The sequence below is a fragment of the Zophobas morio genome, unplaced genomic scaffold (genome assembly GCF_036711695.1).
Source record: "Zophobas morio isolate AGI-343-1 ecotype UQ-CSIRO unplaced genomic scaffold, CSIRO_AGI_Zmor_V1 ptg000031l, whole genome shotgun sequence".
NCBI lineage: Eukaryota > Metazoa > Arthropoda > Insecta > Coleoptera > Tenebrionidae > Zophobas > Zophobas morio.
In genome coordinates, this window is record NW_026972136.1 from 4,049,828 (window position 1) to 4,073,608 (window position 23,781).

A 23,781-nucleotide genomic window follows, 5' to 3' on the forward strand; every position below is an offset into this window, starting at 1 on the left:
TTAAAACGTATGAATGGAGATGAAGGGTTCAGCTCGTGGGGCTGGGGAGGTTGCGACAATTGGAATTAGGCGGATGGGGGAGGAGGGAGGAGTTGAGAGGGTTCTTGGAAGGGAACGCGGAGTGGGAGTGCGTTCCTGGAACAGAGTTTCATCAGTGTGTGTAATTTCACACAACTTTATTAATAAAACGAATTTACTAAAAAAAGCTAATTTTAGTTTTTGTGTGAAGTGTTGTCCTATTGGAATTTTCCGAACAGTGTTTTGATTTTTTAGCCCACATCTTATCATAATGAATTCCTGAATCCGAGATATGAAATAAACAACCTCGCATGTCTGGAACAATTTGTCATTGGGATCAAGATAATTATTGAGGTCACGTAGAATTGGCAATTTATTTTTATCTACAAACTCGATGGATTTTCAGAATCAGTCTTGTGTTATTTCTTAGGAAATTTAAAATGTTTTTATGACCCCTAGATGACGAAGAAATCGGTCTCCCGCCCATCTCGAATTTTTATTAGACAGATAATGGAAAAAAAAATGAATGGGTGAATTTTATTATTGATTTAATCAGGAACTGCAAAACCGAATTCTTTGAAATCGTGGAAATGTTTTAAAGTTATCATAAGCTTGGTAAATTTTTGATCAAAATGTATTTGCTCATCCCCCCTAAAATATTGATGACGTCACCCCAATATTTTGCTGAATAAATCCTATGCTTGTAATTTATCAATGCATTCATATTTTTTAGATTTGCTTATACAGGTGACCCAAAAAATTAATGAATCAATCAATTTATTTTATTGAATAAATGATGAATTGCAAAAATGAACACTTTGAAATCTTGCAGATGTTTTAGGATTATTGCAAGCGTGTAAACAAATATATATGTTTATTCCCCCCAAGAAATTGATGACGTCATCTCAAATTTTCGATTTTTTACTTGTGATTTAACACTGCATTCATATTTTTTAGATTTGCCACCTATTTTCTCAAGGATATGTCATTTGCCAAAATTAGTCTTATTTTAGCAAAGACTAGCCCCGCCCACCCGCCTTCTCTTTTCTTAGAAGGTATCTCATTTGACAAAGTCTCATCTAGTAGATAAAACTGATTTTGGCAAATGACATACCCCCCAAGAAAAGAGAGAGTGGATGGCTAGTAGCTGCCAAGATAAGACTGATTTTGGCAAATCAGATACTTTGTAAGAAAATAGAGGGTGGGTGGGTGGGGCTAGTACCTACTAAGATCAAACTGATTTTGGCAAATTACATACTTTCTATGAAAAGAAAGGGTGGGTGGGCGGGGCTAATAGTTACTAAGACAAAACTGATTTTAACAGGTACTAATCCCACCCATTCGTCCTCTATTTTCTTAGAGAGATCTCATTTGCCAAAATCAGTCTTATCCAAGCAGGTACTAGCCCCACCCACCCACCCTCTCTTTTCTTAGAAGGTATCTCAATTGCCAGAATCAGTCTTACCTTAACAAGTACTAACCCCGCCCACCCACCCTTTATTTTCTCAGAAGATATGTCATTTGCCAAAATCAGTTTTATCTTAATAAAAGTACTAGCCCCGCCCACCCACCCCCTATTTTCTCAGAGGATTATGTCATTTGCCAAAATCAGTCTTATCTTAGCAAATGACATACCTTTTAAGAAAATAGAGGGCAGGTGAACGGTTCTAGTACATTCTGAGATAAGAGTTATTTTGGTAAATAACATACTCTCTGAGAAAATAGAGGGCGGGTGGGCGGGACTAGTACTTGCTAAGATAAGAAAGAAAATTCGACGGAAGTTCTGTTGAAAAAACTTTCGACCAATTTTGTTTGCTTCCGAAATCTTGGAGATGTTTTAATGTTATCATAATCATGGTAAATTTTTGATCAAAATGTTTTGCTCATCCCCCCTAAAAAATCGATGACGCCACCTCAAAATTTTGATGAATAAATCCTATCTTAAATGTAGAAAATATGATGAGTCTGTACTTGTAATTTATCAATGCATTCATATTTTTTAGATTTGGTTATACAGGGGACTCAAAAAATTTAATGAATCAATTCGTGTAAGCATGTAAACAAATATATCTGTTTATTCCCCCCCAAGAAATTGATGTCATCTCAAAATTTTGCCGAATAAATTCTACCCAAAATGTGCAAAATACGATGAGTTTTTACTTATTTTTTAGATCTGCGCCCTATTTTCTCAGAGGATATGTCATTTGCCAAAATTAGTCTTATTTTAGCAAGGACTATCCCCGCCCACCCACCCTCTCTTTTTTTAGAGGGTATGTCATTTGCCAAATTTCTATCTAGTAGCTGCTAAGATAAAACTGAATTTGGTAAATTACATACCCTCTAAGAAAAGAGAGGGTGGGTGGGGGGGGGCTAGTAGCTGCCAAGATAAGACTGATTTTGGCAAATGACATACCTTGTAAGAAAAGAGAGGGTGGGTGGGTGGGGCTACTACCTGCTAGGAACAAACTGATTTTGGGTGGGGCTAGTAGCTGCTAAGAGAAAATTGATTTTAGCAGGTACTAGTCCCGCCCATCCCCTCTCTCTTTTCTTAGAAGGTATCTCAATTGCCAAAATCAGTCTTACCTTAACAAGTACGAGCCCCGCCCACCCACCCTTTATTTTCTCAAAGGATATGTCATTTGCCAAAATCAGTCTTATCTTAGCAAATGACATACCTTTTAAGAAAATGGAGGGCAGGTGAACAGGGCTAGTATTTGCTAAGATAAGATTTATTTTGGCAAATAACATACCCTCTGAGAAAATAGAGGGCGGGTGGGCGGGGCAAGTACTTGCTAAGTTAAGATTGATTTTGCCTCAGTTAATATTGTAAAAACTTGTTAACTTTCAAAGGTGTTAAATTACAAATTTCCATAGTAACGAGTTAAATTCCTAAATCTTCTACTTCAGGAGCGAGGGAAGTTCTGTTGAAACAACTTTCGACCAATTTTGTTTGCTTCCGAAATCTTGGAGATGTTTTAATGTTATCATGGTAAATTTTTGATCAAAATGTTTTGCTCATCTCCCCTAAAATATCGATGAAGTCACCTGAAAATATTGCTGAATAAATCTTAAATGTGCAAAATATCATGATTCTGTGCTTGTAATTTATCAATGCATTCATATTTTTTAGATTTGCTTATACAGGGTGACACAAAAAAAATAATGAATCAATTGTAAGCATGTAAACAAATATATCTGTTTATCCCCCCCTCCCAAGAAATTGATGATGTCATCTCAAAATTTTGCCGAATAAATTCTACCCAAAATGTGCAAAATACGATGAGTTTTTACTTGTGAGTTATCATTGCATTCATATTTTTTATATTAGCCCTCTATTTTCTCACAGGATGTCATTTGCCAAAATTAGTGTTATCTCAGCAAAGACTTGCCCCGCCCACCCACACTCTCTTTTCTTAGAGGGTATCTCATTTGCCAAAATCAGTGTTATTCTAACAGGTACTAGCCCCCGCCCACCCACCCTTTCTTTTCTTAGAGGGTATGTCATTTGCCAAATTTCTATCTAGTAGCTGCTAAGATAAAACTGAATTTGATAAATTACATACCCTCTAAGAAAAGAGAGGGTTGGGTGGGTGGGGGGCTAGTAGCTGCCAAGATAAGACTGATTTTGGCAAATGAGATACCTTGTAAGAAAAGATAGGGTGGGTGGGTGGGTGGGTGGGGCTAGTACCTGCTAAGTTTAAACTGATTTTGGCAGATGACATTCTCTCTAAGAAAAGAGAGGGTGGGTGGGTGGGGCTAGTAGCTGCTTAGATAAAATTGATTTTAGCCGGTTCTAGCCCCGTCCATTCGCCCTCTCTTTTCTTAGAGAGATCTCATTTACCAAAATCAGTCTTATCCAAGCAGGTACTAGCCCCGCCCACCCACCCTGTCTTTTCTTCGAAGTTATCTCATCTGCCAAAATCACTCTTACCTTAACAGGTACTAGCCTCGCCCATCCACCCTTTATTTTCTCAGAGGATTATGTCATTTGCCAAAATCAGTCTTATCTTAGCAAATACTAGCATTTTGGCAAAAGACATACCTTTTAAGGAAATAGAGGGCACGTGAACGGGGCTAGTACTTGCTAAGATAAGATTTATTTTGGCAAATTACATGTCTTTTGAGAAAATAAACGGTGGGCGGGCGGTTCCAGTACTTGCTAAGATAAGACTTATTTTGCCAAATAACATACCCTCTGAGAAAATAGGGGGTGGGTGGGCGGGGCTAGTACTTGCTAAAAGAAGACTTATTTCGGCAAATGACATTCTCTGAAAAAATAAAGGGTGGGTGGGCGGGGCTAGCACTTACTAAGATAAGACTGATTTTTCCTCAATTAATATTGTAAAAACTTGTTAACTTTAAAAGGTGTTAAATGACAAATTTCCATAGTAACAAGTGAAATTCCTAAATCTTCTACTTCAGGAGCGAGGGAAGTTCTGTTGAAACAACTTTCGATCAATTTTGTTTGCTTCAGAAATCTTGGAGATGTTTTAATGTTGTCATAAACATGGTAAATTTTTTATCAAAATCTTTTGCTCATCCTCCCTAAAAAATCGATGACGTCACCTCAAAATATTGCTGAATAAATCCTATCTTAAATTTGCAAAATATGATGATTCTGTGCTTGTAATTTATCAATGCATTCATATTTTTTAAAATTGGTAATACAGGTGACTCAAAAAAATTAATGAATCAATTATTGTATGCATGTAAACAAATATATCTGTTTATTCCCCCCAAGAAATTGATGTCATCTCAAAATTTTGTCGAATAAATTCTGCCCAAAATGTGCAAAATACGATGCGTTTTAACTTGTGATTTATCATTGCATTCATATTTTTTAGATTTACCCTCTGTTTTCTCCGAGGATATGTCATTTGCCAAAATTAGTCTTATCTTAGCAAGGACCAGTCCCGCCCACCCGCCCTCTCTTTTCTTAGAGGGTATCTCATTTGCCAAAATCAGTCTTATCCTAACAGGTACTAGCCCCGCCCACCCACCCTCTCTTTTCTTAGAGGGTATGTCATTTGCCAAATTTCTATCTAGTAGCTGCTAAGATAAAACTGAATTTGGTAAATTACATACCCTCTAAGTAAAGAGAGGGTTGGGTGGGTGGGGGGCTAGTAGCTGCCAAGATAAGACTGATTTTGGCAAATGAGATACCTTGTAAGAAAAGAGAGGGTGGGTGGGTGGGGCTTAGTACCTGCTAAGATCAAACTTATTTTGGCAAATTACATACTCTGTAATAAACGAAAGGGTGGGAAAAGGCGGGGCTAGTAGCTACTAAGATAAAACTGATTTAGCAGGTACTAGCTCCACCCATCCGTCTTCTATTTTCTTAGAGAGATCTCATTTGCCAAAATCAGTCTTATTCAAGAAGGTACTAGCCCCACCCACCCACCCTCTCTTTTCTTAGAAGGTATCACATCTACCAAAATCAGTCTTACCTTAACAAGTACTAGCCCCGCCCAACCACCCTTTATTTTCTCAGAGGATTATGTCATTTGCCAAAATTAGTCTTATCGTACCAAATACTAGCATTTTAGCGAAGGACATACCTTTTAAGAAAATAGAGGGCACGTGAACGGGGCTAGTACTTGCTAAGATAAGACTTATTTTGGCAAATAACATATCCTCTGACAAAATAGGGGGCGGGTGGGTGGGGCTAGTACTTGCTAAGATAAGACTTATTTTGGCAAATAACATATCCTCTGAAAAAATAGTGGGCGGGCGGGCGGGGCTAGTACTTGCTAACATAAGACTGACTTTGGCTCTATTAATCTTGTAAAAACTTGTTAAATTTAAAAAGTGTTTAATTGCAAATTTCTATAGTAACGAGTGTGGAGTGCCGTAAGACATAAAAATGTAAAAACCTCGGAACCCGGTTCCACTGAATGGATTTTCGTGAAACCTTTTCGATTGCATTGTTAAAAGTTTAAATGAAAAAGTTTATCCATCAAAATTTGCCGATCTCTATTACAACAATTTATAACAACAATTAATTGAAGAATAAGAAAAATATGAAGGAAAAAAAAATTGTACTAAGATTTCAATTTTATATACAATAAATGATATTTGTATAGTCCCTTTAACATTAATTTATAATTTTTTAGCTAAAAATAACAAATTTACAAAAAAAAAAAATTGATATGGCAAGTTGCCCAAAATCGTATACATATCAGACCAAAGATACAAAAAATAGGTAAAATATACTGCATTAATAAAAAAATAAATATTTATTATTTCATTTTATAAAAACTGAAAAATTTTCAGTCAATTATCTACATTATCATTGTCGTCATCCACCTTATTAACTTTGATGATAGGTGATGGATTAGTACAACTGTTGCCATTGCATTTTAAGCAAGCTACAGTGCATTGCAAGCCACTCTTCCTGCACCCACAAGATGCTACACATCCTGTTTAGTGTGTGTAAAAAATCATTTTCAGTAAGGTTTGTGCAGCTGACCTAGCTACGTCCTTATTTCTGGTATCAGTACTTCGCTTTCATATTTCCAACCCTAGTCTTCTGGTAATATTTCTCCTCCTATCCATGTTTGAATTTGCAGGTATACTCTTTTGAAGTGCTCAAAAGCGGCATTTGCAGTAGGTGCCAAAGACGGTTATTTAACGCAGCTATTTTTACCGGTTGCTTTACAAAAATGTTGTAGCTTAAGATATTTAGATCTTTTATTTTTGAGGGTCAACGTATAAAGCAAGGATGCATGTAAAACCAGCGTTAAAAATGTTGTTGGCGTCTTTGCATTCATTTTCAAAAACTGCTGCAGCTTTTTGTAAGTGCAGTCGTTTCTCTAAATTTTTTGCAAAAACATTTTTTCCCCGTTGCGAAAAAAAGGACGTCGTGTCACAGCCACTGAAATAATCTAAAAAAGGGATATGCTGTTTACACTTTGGTAATACTGTTTCCAAACTTTTAGAGAATTATACTTTTTGTGGTGTTTTGCCTTTTGCTGGTTTTTGAAAATAAATTTCTCAATCTGTTGGTGAAAGCGCAGTCAGTAAAACTATCATTTTCAGAAACTACAACGTTTTCGGATTGTAAATTAATTGCGGTTTCAATTATTATTAATCGGTCGCCATCAGTTTCCACTTGACAAGAAAATATTTTATTTTCCGCAAGTGTGCTTCGTAGCATATCTATGAGGTTACTCTTATTTTTGGCGTTCGCAAAACATTTTTCTTGTCCTATTTTGAGAAGCGTGTTTTTGTGGAATATGATGTCATTACATACATGCATTTTTTTTAGAGCGACGCGTTCTTTCCATCGATTTTGTGGTATTTTTTTGATAACCATCAAATATTACATAAATGTTGCGTCCATAATTGCTATTGCTTACATAGTGTTCACAAACAGTGCCAAAATTTTCATCCAGTTGACACTTGCAACGGTGTACTAAGATCCCTACATCAATTATGTATGAAAATTTTTGTACATTGTTAACATTCACCGTCATTTCTGGGAATTTTTTGTTTTGCATATTTCGTTATCTTCAAAAAGAGCAAGAGAATAAGGAGCTAATTCGCAAGTCATGTAGATTTTAAGTTCTTTATCAGATTTTTTTTTAATGAAAATACGTTCAAATAACAGTAATGGGTCAATCGGAATGATATTATCATCCACTGTTATTTTGCTTGAGAAAGCCAATAAATGAATAATTTTATTATAATAATCAAAATAATAAAAAACAGAAAACATTTTTTCCAAATGCACAAAAACAGCTACGTGTTTAGCCTAGCTAGTTGCAACGTGTATTATTATGTTGCGCCCGACATCAAACGTCTTGTGTTGTCCCTTTTATGTATAATACCTTCTTCTACTCACCTTTTTATCTGAGGCCCCAAGGACAGGTTTGTACTAGTTATTCTATGAAAAATCTAACTTTAAGAGCAAAAAATTTCGAGTTTTTAATAGAAAGTGAATCCCGAAAAAATTATTATTATTTATTTTAATAATTGAAAAATTGAGATCGGCAAAAATAAATGGGTAAACATTTTAGTATTTAGTATTAAAAACACATTCCAAAAGGTTTTACAAAAATCCATTCAGTGGAACCGGGTTCCGAGGTATAAACCTTACGGCACTCCACTACTTCAGGAGCGAGGGAAGTTCTGTTGAAACAACTTTCTACCAATTTTGTTTACTTCCGATAAGTTCACTGCTTTTTAATCTTGCTAGCACTTTTCCGATTTGTAAACCCTAGACACTTTTAGACTCATCCAAGTCCTCCCCATCAAAAATTTGGTCATTGAAGTTTTTCTAGAAATAATCAATGGTGGTTGGTCCGTTAAGCACTAAATCTTCTGGATTGATAACAAACTAATCAAACAATAGAATTTTGGAACATACTGTTGGTGAGTGCGGAAACCCCAAAATTGGTTGACAAATCGATTTATTTGGGCATAGTCGGGAGCACGCTTTCATCGTCAAACAGTTCGGTTTCGATGGTCTAGTGGTCGGTCGTCTTGACTACAGAGACAAAGCCAAAAGAATCCAAGATCAAAAATTTGGGCTTCATTTAGAACACCAATGACAATTTTGAGGAAGAAGATGCGAAAATTTTCACCACCATGTTCCCGGATTTTGATGTCTACGAATTGAGATTTTGCTTTGATGTTTATTGTAACGATCAGAACATTACTGATAACAACTTGGACGAAAGGGTAAGTGGGTTGACAATTTGAAGTTTGTGACTAAATTTGTGAGTAAGTGAAGACAAACAAAGGCATACTTGACAAATATAAGGTGTATTACAAAACCCACAACATTCTTATATCCATGGGAACGATTTCAGTTACCAAAAAGTTGACCACAACTTTAACAAGATAGACAAACTTATAGAGTCATTCAGAGGTTTCAAGGATGACGATACCTAGATGTGATTTATTCAACACTATCGTGTTAGATTCAAGCTGTCAAAGCCGAAGTTGAGAAAAATAAAATCGAATTGATTGTCAAGACGGACGACTTTTCCCCCTATGTTTCCTTCTGGACTGGTTACTTTTCGTCCAGATCTACATCCAAACAGTTGACAACTTTCTCCAGAATCAAGTGTAATGACGACGATGTAAGTATCAACAAACTGAGACTGGCAATGGGTGTTTGGCAACACCACGATGCTGTTACTGGTACTGAGAAACAAACAGTAGCGGATGACTACACTTTGATGCTTGACGAAGCAATTAAAGAAACTGAGAAACCCGTAAGCAAAATCGTCAGGTAAAAATTGTCACACATTTATCGTTGCTGAACTAATCGAAATTTCTAATGGTCTTCTACTTAAAGACGATAGTGCTGGTGTTGATCTAAATCTTGTCAAGTGTCTGCGGGCAAACATGAGTATTTGTGATAACAGCAAAAAAGATCCTTTCGTCGTTGCTATCCAGAACACACTATCTAAAAGTGCGTCTCATTACGTGCGACTTCCTGTTGACAATGAAAACTACAAAATAACAGGACCTGAAGACGACGGTGATATCACTTTTGACATTTTTGATACTATACATCCTTTCGATTTCGTCACTGATGGTAAACCAGCCACTAAAGAATTGGTGTTTTTGGCAAAAGATTTACCCCCTCCAGGTGTTAAATTGTACTACGTTGAAAAAATTGACGACGCTTTAGATAAATATCACAAATTTGAAGACATCGCTAATGTAAAATCTTTCGGAGACGACTTAGGTCACAGACTTTTTAGTGATTTATTTAATGACTGTTCATTGCAGAAGAAAAATGGTTTCACTATTGACCATAACGGTAAATTTGCAACAAGATTTCCTCTACCACAAAAGAATGGTCTCTGATCAAGCTTCCGGTGCTTACATCTTCAGACCAAATGGTTCTGCCATCCCAATTAACGAAAAACTTATAACTGCGAAGTACGCACAAGGAAGTCTCGTTGACGAAGTGTATCAAGTTTTTGGCGACGAAATCATCTACACTGATGTATGGACGCCAACAGATGATTATGAAAAAGATGTTAAAAATATAATTTGAAAAAACAGTATGGAAGAAAGCTAATCTTAAATAAAAGATCTTATCTTACGTTATTGTTGATACAATTGTTAAACAGTGTTATAATCATCAACAAAACATAGTTCTGAGGGTCATGTTTAAACAAACTCCGCTTGATGTTTGTACAGATTATAGTACATTAAACTTTTACGAGTGACGGTAGGTGAAATAAATAAATACATTTTTGAATCATTTTTAATCTTCCAAGTTAGTGGTGTCTACATAAACATCATTATGGAAGTATTCCAATATCGCAAAAGTCTAAGCATTTTCCATTTGGGAAACACACAATATGTGGACACTTTACCCAAAATAATTTGTAAGTTTGTCCATTCTGAACCACTTTTGACGTAGTTGACCCTACAATTGCTTGCATTTATTTATAATTTTTAAACAATAGTTTTCATTTATTAATACCAGCAGAAAATTTATCGTCACATAAATCCACACAGGATCTGTCTTTAAAGCAAAATGTCGTCGGACATGGCAATTTAACAGATGGACGTCGTTTTTGAGTTCCTGTAAAAAAATTAAAAAATGGACATATAAAGAAGATAACGCACGCTCTAACTAACCTTCCTTGGGAATTGCGTTAAGTGAATCTTGGTACTCTCTACTGTGGGAAAAATGTAACGTGGAGCAATACACCAGGAGCAGTACTAGCGGCAACGAATTCATCTTGCTGTGTTAAGATAAGTTATAGATAAACTATTTATTTATACGTCTCAAATAGTGCTAAATCTGCATTGTTGGCATTAGGAAATTTAAAAGCGGGTTTCAAAGATCAAATGATTAGTTTTTTGGGTTATCATAGTACAAACATTTTGTGATAAATAGTTGCCTATGTAAAGGAAAATATTGCAATTAATTGCTTTCGTTATTTCTACAGCTATTTTTGATATGACAAATAAAAATGCTTTCATATACAGGGTCTGGATTCTGGATTCTGGATTCTTAATTTATGGGGGCTGACCGTAGCCAGCCTCGCCTTTGAGCCCATTGTACCTTCCCCAAGTCCATGTCAGGGTGTTTTCCCGCTCCTCCACTCGTCAAGCCACCCAACTGCTTGAATGTACTTGAGTAATGCAGAGGGTGGAAACTCCCTGATATTTGCCAGAATCGAAAAACTGAGAAAACTAACAAAATTGAACGAAATATCCAAAAATTGGGAAATTAAAAAATTGAAAAATTGGGAAATCGAAAAGCCGAAAAATTTCAAACCTAAAGAATCGAAAAATTGAAAAATCTGTAGCCTGAAAAATCGAAAAATTGAGGAACTGAAAAACTGAAAAATCGAAACCTTCGCAAGTCGGAAATGGGAAAACCAAAAAATAGATTAATTGAGAAATCGGAAAACTGAAAATTCAGAAACGTCAAAACTTGAAAATTTAAAAATTTGGAAAACTGAAAAATCGGAAAATTCAAAAATCGAAAAGCAAAAAAACGAAAAACCGATAAATCGAAAAATCGAAACATCGAAAAGTTCAAAAACTGAGATAATCAAAACATCGAAACATCCGAACCTCGATAAATCGAGTTCTCAAAAAACTGAAAACTCGAAAAATTCACAAATCGAAATATATATATAAAACAGTCGAAAATTGAAAAATCTAAAATGTAAAAAACGAAAAACTGAAGAATTGAAGAACTGAAAAATCGAAACTGCGAATTCGAGAAACGGTAAAATAAAAAAAATATATATTAATCGAAAAATCGGAAAACTGAAAATTTAGCAACGTCAAAATTTGAAAAACTGTAAAATAGAAATACTGAAGAACTGAAAAATCAAAAAATCCAGAAATCGAAAAATCTAAAATTTGAAACATTGAAAAATTGAAGTATCATAAAATTGAAAAATGGAGAAATCCAAACATCAAAGAATCAAAAAAGAAAAATTCGAAAATCTGAAACTTAAAAATCGAAAAACTGGAAAATTGACAAATCGAAACTCCAGAATTTAAAAAAATTGAAAAATCGGATAACTGAAAAATTGAAACATCGAAAAATTTTAAAATCGAAAAACCGAGAAATCCAAAAATCGAAACCTCGAGAAAAAGTAAAAAAATGGGAAATTGATAAATTGAGAAATTGAGCAATCAAAACATCCAAACATCTGAATTCGATAAATCGAGAAATAAAAAAAATTGGAAAATTTAAAAAAAAAATAATTAAAACATCGAAAAGTTGAAAAAAAAATAAGAAATCGAAGTATAAAACTGTCGAAAATTTGAGAAATCTAAAGTTTAACGAAAAATTGAAAATCCAAAAAGTAAAACGGGGTGCAAACCCAAAAACTGCAAACTGAAAAATGTAAAAATTGGAAAATCGACGAATTGGAATCGATTGGCCTGAAAATTTGAAAAATTGAATAAATGAAAAATTGGAAAATCGAAAGAAACAACAAAAATTAAGGAAGTGAAAAAACAAAAAATTGTGATATAAAATCGAGAAAATGAAAAATAAAAAATCAGAAAAATGCAAAATAAAAATCAAGGTGTTGAAAAATTGAGGGAACCGAAAATTGGAAAAGGGCACAATTAAAAATCGAGAATATGAAAAATGGAAAAATGAGAAATTGTATATTGAAAAATTGAAAATTTTGGAAGTCGACAAATTGTAAAATTGAAAAATCAAAAATAGAAAAACGAAAAAGTGTATAATTAAAACCAAAAGTGAAAATCAAACTTGAAAATTTGAAGAAAAATTGCTAAAAACCTGAAAATTTGAAAAATTTAATAAAGGAAAAATTGTAAAATCGAAAGAAACAATAAAAAATAAAGGAAATGAAAAAACGAAAAATTGTGATATAGAATCGAAAAAGTGAAAGTTAAAAAATTGGGAAAATGAAAAATAAAAATCGGAAACAAAAAATTGGAAAAGGGAAAAATGAAAAATCGAAAAATGAAAATCTGTAATATTGAAAAATTGCCAAATTGAAAAACTGATTCAAACCGAAAAATTGAAGGAATGAAAAATTGAAAATTTTGGAAGTCGGGGAATTGTAAAATTGAAAAATCAAAAATAAAAAACGAAAAATTACAAAATGAAAACTTGAAAAATCTTAAGAATCGAAAAAGTGAAAAATCAAAAAAAAAAGAAATATGTATTATGAAATAGAAATATTTAAAATTAAAGAAATTGGAAAATCGGAAGACTCGAAATCCAAAAACTGCAAAGTGAAAAATTTAAAAATTGAAAAATGGACGAACTGAAAATTCAAAGCCTGTAAATTTGAAAAATGGAACAAATGAAAAATTGTAATATCGAAAAAAAAAACACAGAAAATAAAGGACAATTGTGATATAAATCGAGAAAATAAAAATTAAAAATTCGCCACACTGAAAAATAAAAATCGGGAACACGAAAAATTGTGGAAACGAAAAATTGAGAAACTGAAAATTCGAAAAACTGAAGAAACGAAAAATTGAAAAATCGAAAAAAACAACAAAAAACAAAGGAATTGAAAAAATTTAAATTTGTGACATAAAACCGAGAAAATGAAAATTAAAAAAATCGGGAAAATGTAAATTAAAAATCGAGAACTTGAAAAATTGAGGAAGCGAAAAATTGAAAATGACAAAAATTATAAACTGAGAATGTGAAAAATCTAAAAATGAGAAACTGTAACATCGAAAAATTGCAAAATTAAAAAATTGCAAATCGAAAAATTGAAAAATTTAGAAGTCAAGGAACTATAACTTGAAAAATCAAAAATAAAAGAACGAAAAAGTTTATGATGAAAACTTGAAAAATGTAAATTTGAAAAATCGAAAGATTAAAAATCGAAAAACTTAAAATTCGAAAATGTGAAAAATAAAAAAAAGAAATATGTATTGTAAAAGCAAAATATTGAAAATTAAAGAAACTGAAAAATTAGAAGACTGGAAATCCAAAAACTGCAAATTGAAAAATTTTAAACGTGGAAAATCACGGAATTGAAAAATGAAAGCCTGAAAATTTGAAAAATTGAATAAATAAAGCACTGTAAATCGAAAGAAACAACAAAAAAATAAAGGAAATAAAGAAATCAAAAATTGTGTTATAAAATGGAGAATTTTGTATAATGTGGTTCGCCTCCCTTTAAATTCCAACTGTTCCCTAGAATATGCCAAAATAGTATCTACAGTATCTATTCGTTTTTTTCATTAAGTTGCCAAATTCGTCGTTGCAGGTCTTCCCGAAACATATAATTTGTAAATAAATCCGTTGGTTTTCGCTTGCCAGATAGTGATGTTTTTAAATTTTGGTCCCCTGTTGATAAAATTTTCCATCTTTTTATTGCAATTTTTTGTTGCAGTAAATCTATTTTAGGCATTTTCTTTTTAAATAATGTCGCAATGACAAATTATGTATGTTAACAAAATTAAAACATTTGTTAACTTGATTAAAAAATTGCACAACACAAGTGCTTCGAAAAATTGTTTACCTCATCTTTTGTCACTCGACTTGTAAGCATATCCTAACTCCCCAACGTGAAAAGAAAACCGATAAAACGCAATTCAAAAAGCCTAAATCCATTCCCGTCCACAGCATATCGCCTAAAATGCAAATCCCCCGCGAAAGCCCCGAAATTGCCGTCCTAGGAACCCCCAACTTATCTTTTTATGGTCGTAGAACCCACCCGTCATACGCAGTATCCCGAACTCGGAAAAAACACCCTCGACGTGCCACAAACATCAAACCGCTTAAAATTCCTCGCAGACCACATCATTAGGTGCTGACAATGTAAACTCAGGCCGCAGCTTGTCATCGATGGACTTATAAATTGATCCCTGATAAGTCCTCCTTTGTCAGTTTCTAACCCGCCGCCCCTTTATCCTTTTCCTCCTCCGCTTTATATCTGTATGGTCAATCTCTTGAAAAGCAGCCAAGACGTATCGATCCTGACAAATTCGGTTAAGTAGTGAAGCTTAAAATACTGGTCTTTTTTCTCCGTTAAATTTCCATGCAACGTTTCCAGGCGATTTCGCTCAATGGAGCTTAAACGCTGTTCTTTGGGTTTTTTGTTCTTGCGGAACGACCAGGCCGCCGCTTGGCGTTAACTGATAAGACGTGATATGTTTACAAAGCGAAAATGGGCTGGAATATGAAAAAGTTGGTGTTTTCTTGAGGGAATAACGAGCTTATATTCGCGTCGCCGAAAGCGAAGAATTCGAGGAAGTTGATACGAATTAGAAGTGGAGGAGCGGTGATAAAAACTGGTGGGTTTTTGCGTCGATAGGTGGCGTGGAATTTTATCTTCCGTGAAAATGGTGGAGGCGCCGGGGTAATTATTAAAAAAACAAAAAACATTCTTAACACTCTGCATAAGTTCGTGTTATAAATCGACCAAACTCTAACTTACGCAAAACAACAACGAAAAAGGTTGCAACACAGTGTCATAACGCCGCGTTAATAAATCTCCGGAATGTTTCTTGTTACAATGTAATTATGAGTGTTCCTAGCAGCAACTAACTCGAAATACATTTATTTCGGGGGTGCTGTCGTCGGCAAAAACATTACGTGAAATTTACACGCTACACATCACATTATAAACTCGTTACCAGAAAAACTGGCGTAATTGCCAGATATTGGTGATTCACACGAAAAGAAACTATTTTCTTTGGTAAGAGCGTTTTCGAGTTTAATTAAAAAGAGCTTTGTGCGAACGCTTTGCAACAAACAATTCAATTACGGGCGAGTGCAGCCGCTGATGTGGATTACATAAAAATAATTATTTGAGGTAATGCAGTTTTGCTGTGTTGTTCTTGCTTTAAAACTCATTTAGCAGAAAAATAGAGCGAGCTTTTAGGTCAACGGAGGGTTTTCTGGTTCCGGGTTTCGTAATTTCTGCTGTCGAGCTGGTGTTTTCATTTTGTTTTAATACAAAATTGAATGCTTTTCGGCGTCTGGCGAGCTTCAAGCGTTACTGGATGGCAAAGTAGTCCATTTCTAGTGTAAGCATTTGTTATCGCTTAGTATGTTTTTACATAATAGCTATAATTTTGATCGGATTTTTTGATAAAACTTATTTTTCTACATATGAGAATGTAGCTTGATGTAGCGGTTGCATAACAAAAAAAATGGAGAAAATAAATAAAAAACGAAATAAACGTGTAACAAAATGAAATCCATTTAACTAAAAATTAAAACAAAAATTTGTAAAAGAACATCGCTCTTGACAGTTTTTTAAGTTGAAAAGATTAATATAAGGTCTATTATTTTTATTTTTTTGTATAAAAACTTGTTTTCTTGTTTTCGGAGAAAAATGTCAAAAAGAATCCAGATCAGTCATCCTTAACAAATTTTCAATAAGAGTAAGCTTATTTCGAACCCATTAAGGCAATTTTAAAAATTTTTTGTATAAAAATGGTGGAGGCGCCGGGATAACAATTAATTACAAAATTTGTCCAAGAATAGTTAAGAAACTTCTGTAACAAACGATAATATATGTTAAAAGAAAATAGACATTTTAAAGGAAGAAATGTTCGATATATGAACAAACTAAACCCACACCCACAGATTGGTCCCAAAATTAAATATCTGGTTTTTGACCGATTTGGTCAAATTTATTTTTTTGTTAAAAACTTATTTTCTTGTTTTTCAAAGAACCATGTTAAACAAGGTCAAGATTAGTGATACTTAACAAATTTCCAATACGAGTAAGCTTATTTCGAACTCACTGAGGCAATTTTAAAAATTTTCGAATAAAAATGGTGGAGGCGCCGGGATAATAACTAATTAAAGAATTAGTCCAAGAATAGCTAAGAAACTTCTGTAATAAACGGCATATGGTAAAAGAAAGTAGACATTTTAAAGAAAGAAATGTTCAAATTATGAACAAAATAAAAGCATACTCACAGATTTAAATATCTAGTTCTATTTTTTTGTATAAAAACTCGTTTTCTTGTTTTTCGAAGAAAAATGTCAAAAAGAAATCCAGATTAACCGTCCTTAACAAATTTTCAGTAACAGTAAGCTTATTTCGAACCCATTGAGGCAATTTTAAAATTTTTTGTATAAAAATGGTGGAGGCGCCAGGATAATCATAATTGAATAAAAAATTAGTTCAAGAATAGTTAAGAAACTTCTATAAGAAACGTCATATGTTAAAAGAAAGTAGACATTTTAAACGAAGTACCTGCTAAGATAAGACTGATTTTGGCAAATGACATACCCTCTAAGAAAAGAGAGGGGGTGGGCGGGGCTACCACCTGCTAAAATAAGAGTGATTTTGGCAAATGACTTAACCTTTAAGAAATTTAATTAAATTATTATAAGAAAAGACACTGGAGGCTCCAAAGCGCTTTCAAATTCTTTCCAAACATAAATACCGAGAACCTCAAGATTGTTTTAAATTTTTCAAAAAGAACCGGGGTCCCAAAATTAACTCAAAAACTGGGTATCGAAATCTACACGAAAATGAGTTCAACTATTTTGAAAATGGTTAAAAAATGGTCCAAAAAAGTTAAAACTGCCAAAATCAGTTATATCTCATCAAATACTAGCACCGCCCACCCACCCTCTATTTTCTTGGAAGGTATGTGGTTTGCCAAAATCAATCTTATCTTAGTAAGTACTAGCCCCCTCCCCCCCCTCTTCTCATTTCAATCACTAAATTTTATTTCTGTTCAGTATAAAATATAAAATCATTCATTAAAATAGAGACAGGGTGGGTGGGCGGGGATAATTATGTTCTGTTGTGTGGGAGTGGAAAAAGTGTGTGAAAAAAGTAAAAAAAAGCGCCAATCGTAATTTTTTTTTGTTATACTATTTGCTATAAAATTATTTCTTATTTCATGCACTTGACCTGACTTGACCTAATGTGAGCTGAGCTGTTCTGACTTTTTTATTGTCACAAATAAACACATTTTAAACATTTTTGTGAATATATAAAAACCACAAAGTGCATTCTGAAAATAATTGCACTTTGTGAAACAGAAATCAATAATTATTTGCTTTTTTATCTACAGAATTTTTATACCCAACTATTTTGACGGAACTGTAAAAATTGCTATATTTCAGTTGGCGTTTTTGAAAAAACGGTAGGAATTGCCGAAGAAATGAAGCCGAAAATGACTTCTGGATATCGAAATCGACAAGAAAATGACATCAAGTATTTCGAAAATTGGTCGAAAATGTCAAAAATGCCAAAATCAGTTTTATCTTATCAAATACTAGCCCCGCCCACCCACCCTCTCTATTCTTGGAGGGTATGTGATTTGCCAAAATCAGTCTTATATTAACAAGTACTAGCTAGATAAGATAAAACTGATTCTGGCAAATGACATACTCTCTAAGAAAAGAGAGAGAGGGTGGGTGGGCGGGGCTAGTACCTGCTAAGATAAGACTGATTTTGGCAAATGACATACCCTCTGATAAAAGAGAGGGTGGGTGGGCGGGGCTAGCACCTGCCAAAATAAGAGTCAAAAACTGGATATCGAAATCTACACGAAAATGGGTTCAACTATTTTGAAAATGGTTGAAAAATGGTCCAAAAATGTAAAAACTGCCAAAATCAGTTATATCTCGTCAAATACTAGCCCCGCCCACCCACCCTCTATTTTCTTGGAAGGTATGTGATTTGCCAAAATCAATCTTATCTTAGCAAGTACTATTTCCCCCTCCCTCTTCTCACTCTAACCACTAATTTTATTTCTATTCGGTATAAAATCATTCATTTCATTTAGACCGGATAAAATCATTCATTAAAATAGAGACAGGGTGGGTGGGCGGGGATAATTATGTTCTGTGGTGTGGGAGTGGAAAAAGTATGTGAAAAAAGTAAAAAAAAGCGCCAATCGTAATTTTTTTTTGTTATACTATTTGCTATAAAATTTATTTCTTATTTCATGCACCTGACCTGACTTGACCTAATGTGACCTGACCTGTTCAGACTTTTTTATTGTCCCAAATAAACAAATTTTAAACATTTCTGTGAATATATAAAAACCACAAAGTGCATTCTTAAAATAATTGCACTTTGTGAAACAGAAATCAATAATTATTTGCTTTTTTATCTACAGAATTTTTATATCCAACTCTTTTGACGGAACTGTAAAAATTGCTATATTTCAGTTGGCGATTTTGAAAAAACGGTAGGAATTGCCGAAGAAATGAAGCCGAAAATGACTTCTGGATATCGAAATCGACAAGAAAATGACATCAAGTATTTCGAAAATTGGTCGAAAATGTCAAAAATGCCAAAATCAGTTTTATCTTATCAAATACTAGCCCCGCCCACCCACCCTCTCTATTCTTGGAGCGTATGTGATTTGCCAAAATCATTCTCATCTTAACAAGTACTAGCTAGATAAGATAAAACTGATTCTGGCAAATGACATACTCTGTAAGAAAAGAGAGGGTGGGTGGGCGGGGCTAGTACCTGCTAAGATAAGACTGATTTTGGCAAATGACATACCCTCTGAGAAAACTGTGTGAAAAAAGTAAAAAAAAGCGCCAATCGTAATTTTTTTTTGTTATACTATTTGCTATAAAATTATTTCTTATTTCATGCACTTGACCTGACTTGACCTAATGTGAGCTGAGCTGTTCTGACTTTTTTATTGTCACAAATAAACACATTTTAAACATTTTTGTGAATATATAAAAACCACAAAGTGCATTCTTAAAATAATTGCATTTTGTGAAACAGAAATCAGTAATTATTTGCTTTTTTATCTACAGAATTGTTATACCCAACTATTTTGACGGAACTGTAAAAATTGCTATATTTCAGTTGGCGATTTTGAAAAAACGGTAGGAATTGCCGAAGAAATGAAGCCGAAAATGACTTCTGGATATCGAAATCGACAAGAAAATGACATCAAGTATTTCGAAAATTGGTCGAAAATGTTAAAAATGCCAAAATCAGTTTTATCTTATCAAATACTAGCCCCGCCCACCCATCCTCTGTATTCTTGGAGCGTATGTGATTTGCCAAAATCAGTCTTATCTTAACAAGTACTAGCTAGATAAGATAAAACTAATTCTGGCAAATGACATACTCTCTAAGAAAAGAGAGAGAGGGTGGGTGGGCGGGGCTAGTACCTGTTAAGATAAGAATGATTTTGGCAAATGACATACCCTCTGAGAAGAGAGAGGGTGGGTGGACGGGGCTAGCACCTGCTAAAATAAGAGTCAAAAACTGGATATCGAAATGTACACGAAAATGGTTTCAACTATTTTGAAAATGGTTGAAAAATGGTCCAAAAATGTTAAAACTGCCAAAATCAGTTATATCTCGTCAAATACTAGCCCCGCCCACCCACCCTCTATTTTCTTGGAAGGTATGTGATTTGCCAAAATCAATCTTATCTTAGCAAGTACTACTAGTTCCCCCCCCCCCCTTCTCATTCTAACCACTAATTTTATTTCTCTTCAGTATAAAATCATTCATTCCATTTAGACCGGATAAAATCATTCATTAAAATAGAGACAGGGTGGGTGGGCGGGGATAATTATGTTCTGTTGTGTGGGAGTGGAAAAAGTATGTCAAAAAAGTAAAAAAAGCGCCAATCGTAATTTTTTTTGTTATACTATTTGCTATAAAATTTATTTCTTATTTCATGCACCTGACCTGACTTGACCTAATGTGACCTGACCTGTTCTGACTTTTTTATTGTCCCAAATAAACAAATTTTAAACATTTCTGTGAGTATATAAAAACCACAAAGTGCATTCTTAAATAATTGCACTTTGTGAAACAGAAATCAATAATTATTTGCTTTTTTATCAACAGAATTTTTATACCCAGCTATTTTGACGGAACTGTAAAAATTGCTATATTTCAGTTGGCGATTTTGAAAAAACGGTAGGAATTGCCGAAGAAATGAAGCCGAAAATGACTTCTGGATATCGAAATCGACAAGAAAATGACATCAAGTATTTCGAAAATTGGTCGAAAATGTCAAAAATGCCAAAATCAGTTTTATCTTATCAAATACTAGCCCCGCCCACCCACCCTCTATTTTCTTGGAAGGTATGTGATTTGCCAAAATCAGTCTCATCTTAACAAGTACTAGCTAGATAAGATAAAACTGATTCTGGCAAATGACATACTCTGTAAGAAAAGAGAGGGTGGGTGGGCGGGGCTAGTACCTGCTAAGATAAGACTGATTTTGGCAAATGACATACCCTCTGAGAAAAGAGAGGGTGGGTGGGCGGGGCTAGCACCTGCTAAAATAAGTGTGATTTTGGCAAAAAACTTATCCTTTAAGAAATTTAATTAAATTATTATAAGAAAAGACACTAGAGACTTCAAAGCACTTTGAAATTTTTTCCAAACATAAATACCTAGAACCTCAAGATTGTTTTAAATTTTTCAAAAAAAACGGGGTCCCAAAATTAACTCAAAAACTGGATATCAAAATCTACAAGAAAATCGGTTCAACTATTTTGAAAATGGTTGAAAAATGGTCCAAAAATTTAAAACTGCCAAAATTAGTTATATCTCATCAAATACTAGCCCCGCCCACCCACCCTCTATTTTCTTGGAAGGTATGTGATTTGCCAAAATCAATCTTATCTTAGTAAGTACTAGCCCCTCCCCCCTCTTCTCATTCTAATCTAAATTTTATTTATGTTCAGTATAAGATCATTCATTTAATCATTATTAATCAATCAATCAATCTCCCCTAAGGGTGTTAAAAAGGGGTGATAATATTTGTATAGGACCAATGTATCTACTGTAAATTTAGATTGTTACGCAAAACCTGGTAAATTTTAATTCTCTTCAATACAAATAAGGAAATACGTATTTAAGCATTTTCGGAGATTCGACCCCTAAGGGTGTAAAAAGTGGTGTCTAAGTTTGGGAGGCTAAGTTTGTATAGGAACAATATTTCTACTATCAATTGAAATTTTTACGTGAAACTTGGTATTAATGTTCTTCAACACAAATAATGAAACCGGTCTTTAAGCATTTTCTAAAATTCAACCCCTAAGAGGGTGAAATATGGTGGCTAGATTTGTGTGGGAATATTTCTATTGTAAATTTAAATTTTTACGTGAAACTTGGCACTAATTGTCTCCAACACAAATAATGAAACACGTATTTAAGCATTTTCCGAGATTCAACCCCTAAGGGTGTGAAAAGTACTGGCTAACTTTGTGCGAAAAAAATATTTCCATTGTAAAATTAAATTTTTACGTGAAACTTGGTATTAGTGGTTTTAAACATAAATAATGATACACTATTTAAGCATTTTCCGAGATTCAACCCCAAAGGGGGTGAAAAGTGTTGCCTAATTTTGTATGCGAAAAATATTTCTATTGTAAATTTTGAGGTGATGTTTATTTAAAACTTGGTATTAATGCTCTTCAACACAAATAACGAAACACGTATTTAAGCATTTTCGGAGATTCAACCCCAAAGAGGGTGAAAGTGGTGTCTAACTTTGGGCGGTTAAGTTTGTATAGAAACAATATTTCTACTATAAATTGAAATTTTTACGTAAAACTTGGTATTAATGTTCTTCAACACAAATAATGAAACCCGTCTTTAAGCGTTTTCTAAAATTCAACCCCTAAGAGGGTGAAATGTGGAGGCTAATTTTGTATGGGAAAATATTTCTATTGTACGTATATTTACATTTTTACGTGAAACTTGGTAATAATGCTCTTCAACACAAGTAATGAAACACGTATTTGAACATTTTCCGAGATTCAACCCCTAAGGGGGTGAAAAGTGTTGGCTAACTTTATATCGGAAAATTATTTCTATTGTAAATTTTTGACATGGAATTTAGTATTAATGCATAGTGGAACACGTAATTAAGCATTTTCAGAGATTCAACCCCTAAGGGGGTGAAAAGTACTGGTTAAGTTTGTATAGGAAAAGTATTTCTATTGTAAATTTAAATTTTTGCGTGAAACTTGTTTTTAAATTAATGCTGTTTAACACAAATAATGAAACACGTATTTAAACATTTTCTGAGATTCAACCCCTAAGGGGATAAAAAAGGGTGTGGCTAAGTTTGTATGAGAAAAATATTTTTATGGTGATGTTTACTTAAAACTTGGTATGAATGTTCTTCAGCACTAATAATAAAACACGTATTTAAGCATTTTTCCAGATTCAATCCCTAATACTTAATATACGCATGTTTGAAATGTTTTTTGGTTTTGCCGTGTCAAAAACGTCAATTTTCGATTTGACACACCGTTATGTAAAATGAACTGAGAAGTTTATATAAATAAATAATAAAAATAAAACGGATATAGATAACATAACATGAGTACTCTAGTGTGAAGGCTTATTTCCCAGCTGTATCGTTAAGACATAATCAATTATTTCGTTTTCATCCTTGTATATTTATTTATTTATCCTTGCAAAAAACCGCTGACGTCATTAACCAACCTCATGCATATTCATAATCCCAGATTACCGCCGAATCGATTCCCAGCCGCTTTTTGCGAACCACCCATGGGCGGGGACTCTAATTTGCATCAAATTCCCGACTTATGTTAATTAAAACGCCACACCTATGCCGACACGCACGGCTTTGAAGAGGCAATCAAGGAATCGACTTTGATCCGTTGATACATTGTCCTGAAAAAGCCTGCACAATTAATTTTCGAGCCGAAAGGCAACCGTAAAAGTGAAACGCCACGGTTCCTTACTGTCTTTTCATATTCATTATAACATCAAACAAATCCTTTCGGAGGCCGAGCTTCCGGAGCTCCTTTTTGAGGCTGCTTTGAAGAAAAGTTGCCATGTCTTCGCTTAAAAGCAGTTAGCTCATTAATGA

The 23,781-nt window shown here is 33.9% G+C and overlaps 1 protein-coding gene, 1 long non-coding RNA gene and 1 pseudogene across 4 annotated transcripts in view; 1 reads left to right on the plus strand and 2 right to left on the minus strand.

Moving 5' to 3' along the window:
* Positions 1-23,781, minus strand: part of LOC135139250 (G-protein coupled receptor 52) — a 149,498-nt gene that overhangs the window by 20,795 nt on the left and 104,922 nt on the right. The gene's annotated exons all lie outside the window — the stretch shown is intronic.
* On the plus strand, positions 14-10,033 carry LOC135139585 (lysosomal alpha-mannosidase-like; annotated as a pseudogene).
* LOC135139551 (uncharacterized) lies at positions 10,229-10,740 on the minus strand. Its single transcript, XR_010282173.1, has 3 exons — positions 10,627-10,740; positions 10,469-10,570; positions 10,229-10,411 (listed from the first exon to the last, which is right to left on the minus strand). It is a non-coding gene; the product is annotated as an uncharacterized LOC135139551 (long non-coding RNA).